This window comes from Rhipicephalus sanguineus, chromosome 5, assembly GCF_013339695.2.
Source record: "Rhipicephalus sanguineus isolate Rsan-2018 chromosome 5, BIME_Rsan_1.4, whole genome shotgun sequence".
NCBI classification, from domain to species: domain Eukaryota; kingdom Metazoa; phylum Arthropoda; class Arachnida; order Ixodida; family Ixodidae; genus Rhipicephalus; species Rhipicephalus sanguineus.
Window position 1 is genome coordinate 131,868,080 of NC_051180.1, and position 15,804 is coordinate 131,883,883.

The window sequence follows — 15,804 nt, forward strand, 5'->3', positions numbered from 1 at the left end:
CACACCCTTTTTGCCTGTGACCGCACCCCCATCACTGAACGACGTCAGCCTCAAGGAAGCATCAAGGGGCGCCCCGAGCGCATTGTAGTCGCAATGGCTCGCCTTGACAGGCAAAGTCCCTTGCCATGCTGCATACTTTCGCGTCTATCACTGCGCCTGTTCACGAGAGTTATGGTAAATGTCCGTATGTATGCGCCTCCGATAAGTGCGGCTCGGCGTAGTACGACCACGCACGAGCACTAGACACTGCTCTTGAGCTTAACGTCCAGAAGTGTGCTTAGCACAAGGTATGCGCTTGCCGTGGTTGCCACCTTGACTGGCACAAACCACCCATCACAGGTGCAGGTCTTGTTCTCATTGCAGTTTGCAGGCGTGATTTGAGTAAATCAAAGCGAGAATGCACACGTAACAGCGTTTAATGGGAAAGCAAAACCCATTATCGCGTTTAACCGGGTGTACGCTCGCGACACCGCTTCCTTGTTTCGCCCAAGTCGGCTGATAATTAGTGGGAGGCCAGCACTGAGAACGGACATTTGCGCCGTGCTCCTCTCTTACAACATCATGATTACACCGCGGTGTTTGTTTCCAACGCGTTGGGCAACAGCGTACTGGGCTCAGCGCGCACATCCATTATCTTCGCACTTTTTTTTCATGTATTTCGCTTTCGATGGGTAAACTGGCAGCGGTGCTTGTCACGTTGATGTGGTTTACGTAGGGGGAAGTGGCTTGGCTTCCGAATGGACAGTAAGAAATCACGTGCCATAGATAGCGCACTCATGTTGTTATCAAAGATAATGCACGAACACACCTGCTTTATTTTTCTGGGGTTGCCCCAGTTCAAGATAGGCGTCCCACCTACGAAAAGATTGCGAAATATAGGGGCCGTAGTTTGACTTTATAGAATCAAACCTATATTGAGCATTCCATACTCTAGTTATGATGAGGCATATAAAAATTAGTTGTGCGAAGGTCGCCTAATGCGCAGATAAGTATTGCGGTATTTCAACTGGAAAGCGAAAATAATACATTTGACACTATCTTAGAATGCGAGAATTGGTGACAGGGAAGGATAGGCCAGATAAAAGAGCGGGAAGATTAGGGTATCTGACTATTGCGCACTCTTCCGGCAGCTTTAATAGCATCAACTGGAAAGTGCGAGGGAAATAAGTATAGGATAGTGTGGTAACTCACTGGAAAAATAAAAGTAATAGGATCTGCCAGAGAGCAGCATATTGGGCGCAAATGCGTGGGAACTATTCGTCAATACACATCTCTCTGCTGTCAGATTGATCAGGAGAGCAGCAGCATCGACGATTGTGAGGAAGTACAATTTGAAATACTTTTTTTTTAGCTTTTGTTATACAGTATATGATTTTTGTTTTTTGCTAAGAAGAGCCAGAGAAACGAAGAGTACAGATTATAATAGGCTGAGCGCTCATATTAACTTTTTCTTCCTCAAAACTCTTGTATTTATCTGGGGCCAAATAGATCATTCACGACGAATCTCGCATCAAGAGTCGTAACGAGATGACGAAAAAAAAGAAAGGCATTTCGCGCTCCGCATCGCCCTTGCTTCTTTTTCGTTCCCGTAAGTTCGCGGAAGACATGCAGCTGGTACTGACGTGGGATTTCTTTTCCAACCCATTCTCATACTGCTTGTCGAGAGATGCTGTTCTTTGGCGCCCACCTATTTGCGCAGGTGCGCTATGATTGCGTCTATCTGCCACCGCCTTTTTTTAGCCCGTTTGTTTCAACATTTTGTTTCTCCTGATCATATGAGCTTGCCATTTGCTCTCGCACTTTTCCAATTTGCCAGAGATTTTCACCACATTCCTTCCAGATTTCTCACCTCATCATGATTTAAGTAGCGCACTGACGGACGAGGACAGAGAAAAAGAAGGTGCACAACACGGGCGCTCGTGTTGTGCACCTTCTTTTTCTCCGTCCTCTTCCGTCAGTGTGCTACTTAAATCATGATGAATCCGTACCAGCTAGCTCAAGTTTCAATTCTCGCCTCCTTGGCAGCTTACACGATCTCTGCATTTGACTGGTGTTGTTGGAGAATGTCTCCTTTTTTTTCCCTGTTTCTTGATGACCGATTATGTAACTCCTTCTCTTTTTTAGAGCACCGTCCATATGCGCCTGTTCCTGAGTTGAGCGTCGTCCTTTGTAGGACCTCACCGTATCCGCCTGTTTCGTGCCCCTCGAACCACCCGAGGCTGCTATTTTCACAAGGGAGGCTGAATTGCTCTGTAACCCTCGCTACCAAAAATAATATAAAATACATGAAAAAAAAAACAAGACAACATAGAAAAGCAAAAAAAGGGACACGAGGAATCAAGAAAGAGAAATCAAGATAAAGCGTTTTATGTGACTTTTTGTGTGCGCCGCCGACGCATAAAGTAACAGGGAAGTGAAAAATTAACGTTAAGAAATGACAGAAATAAAATAAAGAGTAAAGAGAATAAAAATAAAAGAAGTATTTCAAAACCAGGAAAACTAAAAAGAGTGGTCTGTAACTTCGCGTACAGTACTGAAACTTTGAAACGCGGAAATTTTGGGCTAGGTAATGCGCATAATTTCGGCTTCAGCGTCTGCAGTTGGCGCCATATCGGTGCAATTTTTACTCGAGCACTTACATCAGAACCAACGTTACCATTAGCGGCCAGATCAGCAGCGACATGATGTGATTATCACGAGCAATCGCTCGTATAGCTGTCGTAATACTATAAAATAAACGATGTCGCATTTCCACCTGTTAGCAATGTATATAAATGCTTTTGAAGTTATTTAGCCCAATACAACGCCTAATAAAAGTCACACTTTCTTTTATGCATTTTTCTAGCGACTCGAACGCGAAAGCAATCGTCTTCCTCTGTCACTTCTTCTTTCCGGGGTCAAAAACATATGCGCCACAGAAATTGGGCAAATCCCATGGACTACGCACCACTGCTGCACTAAAAGTGAAGAAGGGAACACACGGGCGGCAAGCACAAATTAAGATTTCTGAACGCATATGACCATTGATTGAGAAAGACTTTAATGAACTGTCGGAATCAACCATGTGGTAAACACCGCGGCCAGACGTTTCATTTTCGCTGATTGACCATCCGTAAATGCTGCTCAGGCGGTGATAATATTAGCTTCCTTTCAGTCAGAAACAGAACTCGCAATGCGAGTACGAATCTACGTTAGTGTGTGTATGCATTGCCTCACAATCACTTAGAAGAAAGCAGACATATCTTCGTCCGTGTGCACGTCACCGTCAAGTCGCTCTTAGACACTCTTTCAAAAATTCTAACCAACAAGATCGCTAAGGTGTCTTAGTGAAAAAGGAACATGTTTCATATTCGAAGCCGGAATGAATAGCGTCTCAGAGCTTCTTGCTCTGAGCTGTTTTCAAAATGGTTTGGGGTAAAGGTGCGAAATCTTAAGGCAGCATCAACACATTTCGGATCAATTTTTTGTGAAAAATTCTATGGGCGGTGTGGTTAAAGTAGCGCCTTTAGAAGAGCAGTGATAGACGACAAGCAATGATTGGTAGTCTTAGAATGCGGCAACACACAAAGAAGCCTTTCATGAATCCATGATCGATAGTAGCGGCGCCATATTCCAGACACTGAAAGTAACAAAAAAAATCATTGTTGATCTCTTCGTCACAGGAATCAGTAGAACACGAAAGTGAAGCATGTCTTTACAAAATACTTCAATAGCCATTATACATTGATAAAGGAAAGCTTGCACAATGTCTGCTGGTGTGTGGCGGGTATAGCACTGATTGATGTGGACGCACCTACGTTGACACCTGGTGGCACATCTCCATCCCGACGACTAACGTCAGTAATCAAGATTAAACTTTTGTGTAGCTGATGCAGTTATATAAATCTGGACACAGCATATGCGGTGAATACCGCGCAAAGATGGCATCAACAAGCATACGTTCAGTAGCACTCGATAAGCGCTAATGGAAAGCGTCGTCGCTTGAGGAGAAAAACGACAAGGTGCGCGCTCACCAGTCAATGGGTAACCTACACCTCTGTTCATGCATACACTACCACACAGCGCTTCGCGAACGCGCCCCACCACGGTGGTCTAGTGGTTATGGCGCTCGACTGCTGACCCGAAGGTCGCCGGATTGAATCCCGGCCGCAGCGGCTGCATTTTCGATGGAGGCAAAGATGTTTGAGGCCCGCGTACTTAGATTTAGGTGCACGTTAACGAGCCCCAGGTGGTAGAAGTTTCCGGAGCCCTCCAATACGGCGTCCCTCATAATCATATCGCAGTTTTGGGACGTTAAACCACAACGATTACTATTATATTCGAGAACGCGAGAGGCAGAGCTCGTAGCTTGAGCTGTGAATCCGCGAAGGTGTCCTGCTGCCTGCTGGCGCTTCTCACTGCAACAAAGCACTCACTCAAACTGAATCCGCTTTTTTTTGACGAAGCCCCGGCGCATGCACCCTTCCCCTAGCGGAAAGGTCGCGAAATGTCCCTCCATCTCGGAGGCTTTGCTTCTAGCAATACCGGTTGTCCCGACTCCTGCCAAAACCCTTCCAAAACGGCAAAGGGCCGCACAGGGAAATGAAAGAGGTGGATTGAAACGAAACAGAGTGGAAATAGGAAAACCAGCCTCCACGGCGTTGAGTAGGGCGCCTCGATGCCAGCGTTGAACAAAGGCACGCTGGCACCGAGGCATCCTAGCTCTGAGACAGGCCCACGTTAACAAGGTCACTGTGAAAGCGAGAAGATGTGAAAGAGAGAAGGCACGTTAGTAAAGGCTCGTGCACGAGCGTCAGCGGCGCAGTTTGTGACGCACCCGACTCCCATCCTCGCGGAGTGAGGTCACCGGTTCGACTCCAGCCTCACCCAAATCAACTATGATCGCCTCCTTAACCTGATGTAGACTAATATTAGCATGAGAGGGTAAGAGGATTTGACGAATATGACTGACTCCTCATGACATCAATAACGTGAAAATCTTTCGCGTACGTAGTCAAACCATTTCTTCCAGACACGTGTGGTACATACATGTGTACCACGGGTCGCTGTGTACGGGTATGCGGTACAGGTGATTGACAGTTTGTATGTACCCAGGAATGGTGAGAACATACATTGGCAATTTAAATGCGAGAATGTTTAGGAAAAACCGACGACGGCAGCGTGGACCCGACAAATGCAACGAGCAAAAATTATAATCCCAGCAGGATTCCAATCAACGCATTCTGCGTGGCAGTCAGGTATTCTTCCACAAAGCCACGCCAGGTCTTGAAACTGCTTCGAAAAAACACCCTAAGCAGGCGTAATGTCGGTGCAACGTTAAGTGTGGTGGTGGTGCTGGCTATCTAATTTTATAACAAAGCAATAAACAATACGTATGTACCCCTACGATACAGGCGTCATGTCAGGTTAACGTCTGTGGTTCCAATGTTGGCTCCGCTTTTATAGCAGTCTAACAAACATTACGTTTGTATTCCTACGATTCAGCAAGCAATATATATTTAAGCGTTAGTTGACCTCGGAGGAATACGCTAACGAAAGTTACGTATGATATTCACATCATGACACCGTAAAGAATTCTTCGTTTACTGACGTATGTGCTCTAACGTGAGTGCTAACGTTACGCCAGGTCATAAGTTACCCTTTAAACGCCAATGTTGTCAACGTGCCTGGTAAGCCCACGATATGCACACAACTACTGCACTTACAAAAACACGTCGATCCAGCTTGTAATGCTTCGCTCAAAGCCAAAAAATGCAGAATAGAACTACTCGCTGTCTGCTTCGCATAAAACCGATTCCCACAAGGCGTGGGATCTGCCGGATATTTTTCTTTGTCATCTTTTCGCGTGCATTTACCGCAGAACTGACATTTGTGGAAGTTGCATTCTGTTAAACATCTTCAGTGGACTGCGATACGACGACAGAGGTAAAGAATCGACGCGAAGTCCTGCGCTGTCCAGGCGTTACCTTCGATTATGTCTATACGCTTAGAAGCAAGATTTCGAGCGAACAAGAGGTACAAATGCTGGAGTCAGCAAGGTTCAACGGTGCATAGAGTATCGACGAGCATTTGACGAGTTCTCGGAATCATCATAAGAAAGCGAGCGTCTGTGATGATTCCTGGATGCACGACAAGCGGCTTTCTATTAATAAATGAGGACATAAAAAATGCTTTCATTGATGGTATTTTCTTACGTTATTGAGAAGTCTGTTAAAAAGCTGCGTCAAAGGAACTTTTTTTTGCGTCATAAATCTTTCTTCTCGCTGGAAGACGAGGAAACAAAAGAAATAGGCACAGTTAAGCGGAGTGAGTGTCTGTAACTGAGGTTTAAAAAAAAAAAAACATTATCAAAAGTTGCATTGAAACGCCGAGAATACTCGCGCCTAAAGAGCACTAGAAACATTCTCGTAAAAGCGAATTATTCACAGAACCTCGGGACATGGCGTAGTCAGAGCCTTGAAACTTCAATTCTTTCAAAGCAGAAAGAAAACAGCTTAACCTAGTGTAAAACAATAACACGAAATACAGAAAAGAGTGCACATGCTGCTGCCTCGGGCTCATTTCAGCTTGACTTATGAAGTTAGGTAGGTGATACCTGAGAGGCAGGTAATACCTGTATAAATAACTTGGTAAGTTCGATATTCAAGGACATCACAAGAAGTGTGTGTTTAAAGACGAAAGAGAAGCTGTCCAAGCTGGTGCTAACTTGCAAGGTAATCAGTCGAGAGTAATTGACCTCTGGGCTGTATCACAGCGTTAACATTAAGCTGGAATGCTATAAAAATTCTTTTCTTGTGGTAATCGCACAAATTTACCTAAGTATGTCACTGACATAGCAGTCGTCCAATCTCAACGTTCCTGAATTACATACCAACATGCCTTAATTCAGAGGAATGTAGACGCAAACCTCGTTGACGTTAAGCCCTTTAAAAACTCGGGTAGATTCAAGAGTGTGGTATGCTGGGCTAGTTGGTATGTGGTCATAGTAAACAACAGCGCGAAAAACTAGATACAAAAGAGAAGAACAACGCGGCACGAGCGCTGTTACGACCCCCGAGCACTTTCCACGAGCTATGAAGTTCTTTAGTATCGCTGGTGGGGTGATGTAACGTTTATTATAATCAGCAGCGGCACCGTATAATCTGATAGCATTGTAATGCATGTGTCAAGACGTTTATTAACGGGGACTCAGCGACGGCGCACGGCAGCGACAGTCAAAGCGGGGCCGACTCTCAGCACGAGGAGCGTGCTCTCAGAGAAGAGAACGACCCACTGGAAGGCGCTCGAGAGGACGACCCATTACTCAGTAGGAACGCTTCGCTACAATTACCCCGGCTACGAAAAGGGAGCCGCCTGGCGACCTAGCAACTTGTCACTATGAGCGGGTCATGGTAGGGCTTCAAGCGCGCCACGTTGACAATGTCGCGCCCTCGACGGCGCATGTCCGAGGATGGGTCGATGGCTTCGATGAGGTAGTTCACCGGGGATGTGCGTTCGACTACACGGTAGGGGCCTTCGTATTTGGGCAGTAGTTTGGAAGAGAGGCCAGGTGCAGTGGTAGGGACCGAGAGCCATACGAGCGCTCCAGGAAGGAACGTGGACGCAGAACTGGTGGTGTCACCGCGAATGCTTTTCTGCCGCTCTTGGCTATGCGTAGTAAAGGTCTTGGAGAGCTCGCGACACTCCTCAGCAAGTCTGGCTGTGGCAGAAATAGGCGCACATTCAGATCGATCCGGCTTGTAGGGAAGGATTGTGTCAATGGTGTGCGACGGGTGCCTGCCATACAATAAGAAAAATGGTGAGAAACCAGTAGTGCTCTGAGGAGCGGTATTGTAGGCGTACGTGACGAAGGGCAGAATGACATCCCAATTCGTGTGGTCGGCGGCGACGTACATCGAGAGCATGTCGCCTAGCGTGCGGTTGAAGCGTTCGGTGAGGCCATTCGTCTGCGGGTGGTAAGCAGAAGTTTTGCGGTGAACAACGTTGCACTCTTTGAGAATGGCCTCGACGACTTCCGACAAGAAGACACGGCCTCGATCACTGAGCAGCTCCTGGGGTGGACCGTGACGCAGCATGAATCGGTGGAGCAGGTAGGAGGCCACATCGCGCGCTGTAGCCGCAGGGAGGGCGGCAGTTTCAGCGTATCGCGTGAGGTAGTCTACAGCGACGATGGCCCAGCGGTTACCAGCGGACGTCAGAGGAAGTGGCCCGTACAAATCGATGCCAACGCGCCCAAACGGCCGGTCAGGGCAAGGTAGAGGTTGCAGACCTGCCGGCGACAGGTGCGTTGAAGTTTTGCGGCGCTGACAATCGATGCAGGAGCGAACAAACTTCTGCACGTAGCGGTACATTCCTCGCCAAAAGTACCGTTGGCGAATGCGGTGGTAGGTTTTCGATACCCCAGAGTGTGCACACTGCGGATCAGAGTGGAACGACTCGCATATGTGAGAACGCAGACTGCGGGGTATTACTAGTAGCCACTGGCGACCGTCGCCGTCGTAATTGCGTCGATGGAGGAGGTCGTCGCGAACGGCGAAGTGGTGGCCTTGACGACGCAATGCGCGAGAGGATGGTGTGGCCGATGGATCGGTCAGCAAGTCTATCAGTGAGGCAATCCATTGATCCTTGCGCTGTTCGGTAGCGATGGTGTGAACGTCGATTGAAGCTACAGCTATGTGAGACACTGAGCTGTGGGCATTGTAGTCAGGCAAGGGAGAGCGGGACAGGGCGTCGGCGTCAGCATGCTGGCGTCCGTTGCGGTACAGCACACGGATGTCATAGTCTTGCAGGCGAAGTGCCCACCGGGCGAGACGGCCTGAGGGATCCTTCAAGGACGACAACCAGCATAGTGCATGATGGTCGGTGACGACATCAAATGGGCGACCATACAAATAAGGTCGGAACTTCGTAAGGGCCCAAATGATTGCCAGGCATTCTTTCTCCGTAACGGTATAGTTGGTCTCAGCTTTAGTAAGCGTACGACTTGCATATGCCACGACGTATTCCGGGAACCCAGGTTTGCGCTGCGCAAGGACAGCGCCGAGGCCAACACCGCTGGCGTCCGTGTGTACTTCTGTAGGGGCCGCAGGGTCGTAGTGGCGTAGTATCGGAGGAGACGTCAACAAACTACGGAGCTTTGCGAAAGCGTCATCGCACTCTGACGACCACAAATTGAGGGGCCCATTGCTGCCAAGGAGCTTCGTCAGCGGCGATATAATAGTCGCGAAGTTGCGGATGAAGCGCCGAAAGTAGGAGCATAGTCCTACGAAACTGCGCAGTTCTTTGACCGACGTAGGTTTGGGGAACTCTGACACGGCCCGAAGCTTGGCTGGATCGGGGAGAATTCCGTCCTTGGACACTACGTAGCCCAGTATTGTCAGCTACCGTGCTGCAAATCGGCACTTCTTTAGATTCAGTTGTAGCCCGGCGTCGCTCAAACGCGTCAACACATCCCGTAGGCGTTGAAGGTGTGTTGAGAAGTCCGGGGCGAAAACGACGATGTCATCGAGGTAGCATAGGCATGTGTGCCATTTCAAGTTGCACAGAACGGTATCCATCATGCGCTCAAAAGTCGCGGGCGCATTGCACAGCCCAAACGGCATGACGTTGAATTCGTACAAGCCGTCGGGTGTGACAAACGCTGTCTTCGGTCGAGCGTCATCAGCCATGGGGAAGTCGTAGGACTTGCCAGTACCCTGAGCGCAAATCGAGCGATGAAAAGAATTCTGCTCCTTGCAGGCTGTCAATGGCGTCGTCTATTCGAGGGAGGGGATAAACGTCCTTACGGGTGATCTTATTGAGTCGTCGGTAGTCCACACAGAACCGCACAGAGCCGTCCTTCTTCGCAACGAGAACGACAGGAGACGCCCACGGGCTGTTTGAGGGTCGAATAACATCGCGGCGAAGCATGTCTTCGACTTGCTCGGTAATTACACGACGCTCTGTCGGCGACACGCGATATGGACGTTGCCGCAGTGGTGGTTGGCCGCCAGTGTCGATGCGATGCGTGACAGCAGACGTGCGGCCGAGAGAAGTTTGCGCTACATCGAACGAAGAACGAAATTCTTCCAACAGGCATAGAAGCTGGGAACGCTCGACCGACGTAAGGTGTTCAGCAATCGAGGAACCAAATAAATCGGCGGGTGACGAATCAGATGTGGAAACAGCACTGAGCGAATGGGAGTTGGCGCAGTGCGTGTCACCCGGTGCGTCCATAACTTGTGCGTCTTCGAGGGCTTCAGCTCTGCCGAGACATTCCCCTCGCACCAACCTAACAATGTACGGGGATGGGTTCGTAACAAAAATGTCGGTGTCGCCCTGAATGACTTTCACGGTCGCAAATGGCACCAACAAGCCTTTTCTAGTGAAGACGCGGTCAGATGGAGAGAGGAGTGCAACGACGTCGGCGAGACCGGTGCAGCAGACTGACACAGCCGTTGACAAGTTTGCAGGAAGTGTGGTGTCGTCTTTGACGAGTACCTTGGTCGCAGCCGGTGGACTGTCCGCCGGCGTCAAATCTGAGAATGGTGAGAGCTCTATTTCGGCTGGTGCGCAACGAATGACGGCGGCGTGACGGGCGAGAAAATCCCATCCCAGGATGACGTCGTGAGAGCATGAGGAAATTATGATGAATTCGACGGCGTACAGAGCGTCCTGAATGATGACACGGCCTGTGCACACCGCTGTCGGGTGAATACTGTGAGCGCTGGCTGTACGGAGGGAGAGCCCGGAAAGTGGCGTCGTCACTTTTCGTAGTAGTCGGCTAAATTTAGCGTCCATAACGGAAACGGCAGCTCCATTTTCAAGAAAGTACACAGGTTGCTGCACCATTTTAATTAAAAGGAAGAAAAGAGGGAGCAGAAAGAGGAGAAAATTAGCGTAGCTTGCACTGGAAGAGCTACGAGAAAGGGACAACAGAGCTGATGGCCGCCTAGACAGCCCAGGCTGGTGCTGTTTTGCCAAGCTTGGCAATTTTCTCCTTATTTCTTCCTCTATTTACTTTAGCAGCGGAGCTGTTTAAGCCGAGCATTCGGGTCATGACGGCTGGACAGAAATGATCATGATTATGAACCGGCGCTTGCTCTATTCGTCATCTTCTTTCACTTCCTCGTCATCATCACCTCTTGCTTCGCTCCCAGTACACGTGCGCCGATTTGTTCAGCCTGAAACACAATAACTCTGATGGGCGAGAGGACGACTACAAAGAGAGCGAAATAAAGAGAGAAAGAGAGAGAGAACAAAAGCAAGATATGGAAAGACAGACAAAATATTTTGGCGAGAAACGTTTCTTGCTGAGGCGGGGTTAAAGCCCGCGCACCCACGATCCGAAGGTGAGCGTCCTAACCATTCGGCTATGCAGGCATGCTAGCTGAGCATAGCCTTGTATAGTATAGTACAGCAACGGGGTAGGAAATAAAAATGAGAGTGAGGAGCAGATAAAAGGAGAAGGGAGGGAGTAAAACACAGCATAGAATGAATAAGAAAGAGAAAATTAAAGTTAGACGAAGAATCAAACAGAGAAAGAAAAAAAGATTGAAAGAAAGAGGAAGCCAGCGAGAAAGAGAGATAAAGAAAGGGAAGAAAGAGAAACAACGATAGAAGCAGCAAGAAAAAAGAAAGAAATAGATGGAAAGAGAGATAGAAACTAATAAACAGAGAAAAAAACCACGCATCTCCACGAAGGGAATCATGACTAGTGGGCGAGGCTCTGGGTATCGTATGGGTGAGCAACCGTGCGTTACCCGAGCGTTACCCCATATAACGTAAATTGAGTGACACAATGTGATATAAAGTGACATAAAAAGTCGACGAACAAAGTTAGGTCCTAAGGTACATAATGTCTACGTTGAAGACGCCGACTAGTATAAAGGGTTTGGGCTTGTAGGCGTTTAATAACGTTTCGTCACAATTATGAGTGATATTAGTCTATTGTTAAACCTATTGTTAAAACCACGCGGCTCCACGAAGTGAATCATGACGAGTGGGCGAGTAGGTGTGTAAGCACGGACACGGCGCACTTTCCCACACCCTTGCTACACCATAATATACAAGGCCATACTATGCTCTTCTAGCGTGTATGGATAGCCCAGTGATTAAGACTCTCGCCTTTGGATCGTGGGTACGCGGGTTCAAATCTCACATAGCGAAAAATCTTTTTCCTTAAAATTTCTCTCTTTCGTTATCTTCATTTTCTTTCTCTCTCTTTGTGCTCGTTGTCTCTCCAATTAATGTTGGCTCAATGTCTCGCCCATTAATTTTCCGGCGCATTCCACGCCGGAAAATCACCGGACATGTTTTGGGAGCGAACCAGAAGTTGAAGAAGTGGACGAAGCGGGCACGTGCCGGTTCGTGATCATAGTTTTCTGTCCCCGAAAGACAGATTACGGCCAAGTTAAAGAGCTACATTAAAAAAAAAGCATTAAGAATGAGTTTTACGTATCAAAAACGCGTTGTCACATAAGGCGCACCGTAATGGCAGACTTCTGTGTAATTGGGATCTAGATTTTCGTAACGATCACGCGAACCTGTGTACACACGTTTCTAGCATTTTGTTCCCACTGAAATACCCCCTTGAGTCCGCAACACTGAGCTCGCAAGTGGAACGTTATAGTCATTGAGCTAAGCATTGGCTTTTTTAAGTGAAGGTTACAGCGACATCGCAAAATTGCGCCAAGGGCGCATGTCTAAGTACTAGGTTCTCCTAAATGCGAATGCAGGAATTACTTTAGAAGAAATAACAAAACGCAAGAACACAATATTATGCGATAAAATGCGTGGGAGAACGACGACTCAGAATGGCTTCCAGGACACTTAAAAAAGACCAAGATATTGTCATATTAACATAAACGACCAGATTTATTTCTTACAAACAGAGAAGTAGATGAACGGTCAAGTCGTGCAAGAGATTGTGTGTCAGTTAGAGAGGGAGTTTCTATAAAGTAAGGACAAAGGATAGGGAGCCCTTGTGTACATGCACAAAAATTTTTCTTTTGCGCGTGAAATAACGTTGCAATCTTTAAGTGGCTTGAGACATTGTAGCTTGGTTCAGACTAGTGTGGAGAAAAACGTTCAATTTCGCCGCAAAGCCGAAGCAGTGAATGCGATAGCAACCAATTGGAACGTTATACTAAGACTAGCAGCTCACTCCTTGAACATGTGACCTGGCGTAACACAAACAAAACGCTGGTGTAAGTAAGCGCAGCTGTTGCAGCGAACGGAACCACCTTTGTGCTGTCCATGGCCTCAACGCTAACTTCTCTATGAGAACACAACACATACAAAGGCTTGAAGCGGCTGCTCATTCCCCCTATGTGTACAGCACGCACGAACGCGGGCGACCAGGCTGCTCTGTGAAAGTATGCATTTCCTTCTGAGTGCATAACCCACCCCCCCTCCCTCCCTTCCGGCTCCTTTGTCCACGCGCATTTCGTGCGACGGAGACAGCCGGCTCGTTTCATCTCTGCTTGAGTCGCGTTAGTCGGCAGCGCTTGCGCGCTTTCCCTCGCACGTAGAAGATACGACACGCGGAGCGACGTTATCGATTTGAAATTTATGCAGAACATGACACCGACGCAGACGGTCACGGTGACTGCCATGGCAAAAAATTCGGCAGATCCCGCGTACCGTGGGAGTCGATGTTATGCGAAGCATGCGGCGGGTACGTGACTGTGGCGTAACTTTTTTACTGAGCGACACGTTACAAAATGACGCTAAATATTTGTATACATTTTATACGCACACATATATATGTTGAAGAGCTGCATATGTGTTATATAACCAGTTTGCGGTTTGGTAACGCTGCCAATGGCAACGTGGGTATTACCAACACCAGAAGCGGTAAGCTGATATGTAGTTCTTATACGTGTCCCGAGAACGCACGCACGTTTCACGATCCTGTGTGCATGTGTGGAAGAAGTTCTTGACAGTTCTTGAACAAGGGCATCATCACCGTGATCAGTGAGCAGCAGCAGCTGGTCATGACGTGTTATAGGATACGGTCGTAATCGTGGTGACGAGGGGTCCATGTGTAGTGAAGTATGTGGTATAGTACAGCTATTGGATTTCGTGGATGCCTGGGTCATTTCGCCGACAAATTGACTGTTGACAGAGCCGGCGACATGTCGGAACCTGAAGCCACCCTTCACGTTGTTGAGGTACAGGCCGTCGATGCTCGTACGCCTGGATAGTGCTACGTAGACCAACATCAGTGGATGGTGTTTGTCGTATTCGTAGACGACCTGGAAGTATGTGGCCTACGTAGCCTAGTCTACAAAGTGGCTGTCAATAAATCTGGCATCATCCTCGGTCAGCATGAGGCCATCGCCCAGCCTCGTAAGGAATGAAGAGGACACTGCGTCGTTCTGGTGGACGAAGTGCACTTTACGGTGCGGTGATGTGGATATCATACGTAACTTTCGTTAATGTATTCCAGCAAGCTATATTGAAGCAATGCTTCAATATAGCTTGCTGAATCGTAGGAATACAAACGTAATGTTTATTAGACTGTTATAAAAGCGGAGCCAACACTGGGACTACAGACGTTAATCTGATATGATGCCTGTATCGTAGGAGTACACATCGTAGCAGTATCATGTAGTGTTTATTGCTTTCTTGTAAAATTAGATAGGCAGCACCACAACCACAACTGACGTTGCACCATTATTACGCCTGCGTAGGCTGTTTTTCCAAACCAGCTTCTAGACCTGGCGTGGCTCAGTGGTAGAATACCTGATTGCCACGCAGAATGCTTGGGTTCGATTCCTGCTGGGATCCTAATTTTCATTCTTTCTATTCGTTGAGTCAACGCTGCCGATGTTGGTTTTCCTTAACGCTCTAGAATTTAAGTTACCAATGTCTGTTCTCGCCGTTCCTGAGTAGATATAAACTGTCAATCACCTGTGGCGCATACCCGTACACCGTGGCCCGTGGTAAACGGATATGTGCCACACGTGTCTAGTGGAAATTGTTTGACGACGTACGCGACAGGATTTAAAAGTTATTCATGTCATGACCCGGCAATCATGTTCGTCAAATCCTCTTACCCTCCCATGCAAACTTTGGTCTACACCAAGTTAAGGAGGCGATCATGAGAGCACCCAGACGTAGGCGGCTAGATAGATAGATAGATAGATACGTAGATAGAAACGCTCAAAGTGCCAGAGGTTCGCTAAGAAATGCTTCGCATTTAAAATGCTCCTGGAGTGTCCATAAAATTGCTATCGCAATAAAGAGGCGCTGTTACTGACGCGGATGTCCTCTGGCGCGGTTCTCCTACAACCGTTTTTCACTCAGTAGCAGCTGCTGAAGGGCTCAGAGTTTCCACTGGAATCTACAATTGTCGTTCTTGTTCCCTACGGATTTGTTTTGCTGGGTTGCCCGTATACACAGAAGATCGTTACTGATTCATCCTTCGTCGTTATGAAATGGTTATTCGTTTATGTATTTTCTTCCGACTCTGCAGTAAAGGAATTTAAAAATTTAAAGTTTTCGTCGTCAACACATTTCGACTCTTCATCCTACGAGCTGTTCTTCCGATACCACGCTACTCACATCTATTATGTTTTCAGCATTCCTGATTTTTCGCTTCCGCAACCGGTTTTGCTTTACAAGCGCTGTCTCTGAATTTGCTCGGACGGTGCCTCTGAATTTGTACAAGTTCAACGCTACTTCTTAGCGATCAAAGAAGTTTTCCCGCATTTAAAAGGGCTTCACCCTAGAGCACTGCACGGGCCCGGGCCGGCCCGAAAGCCCGGGCCCGGCCCGGCCCGCGGGCCGGGCCGGGCCGTCCGAAGCGTTTTCCGGCGG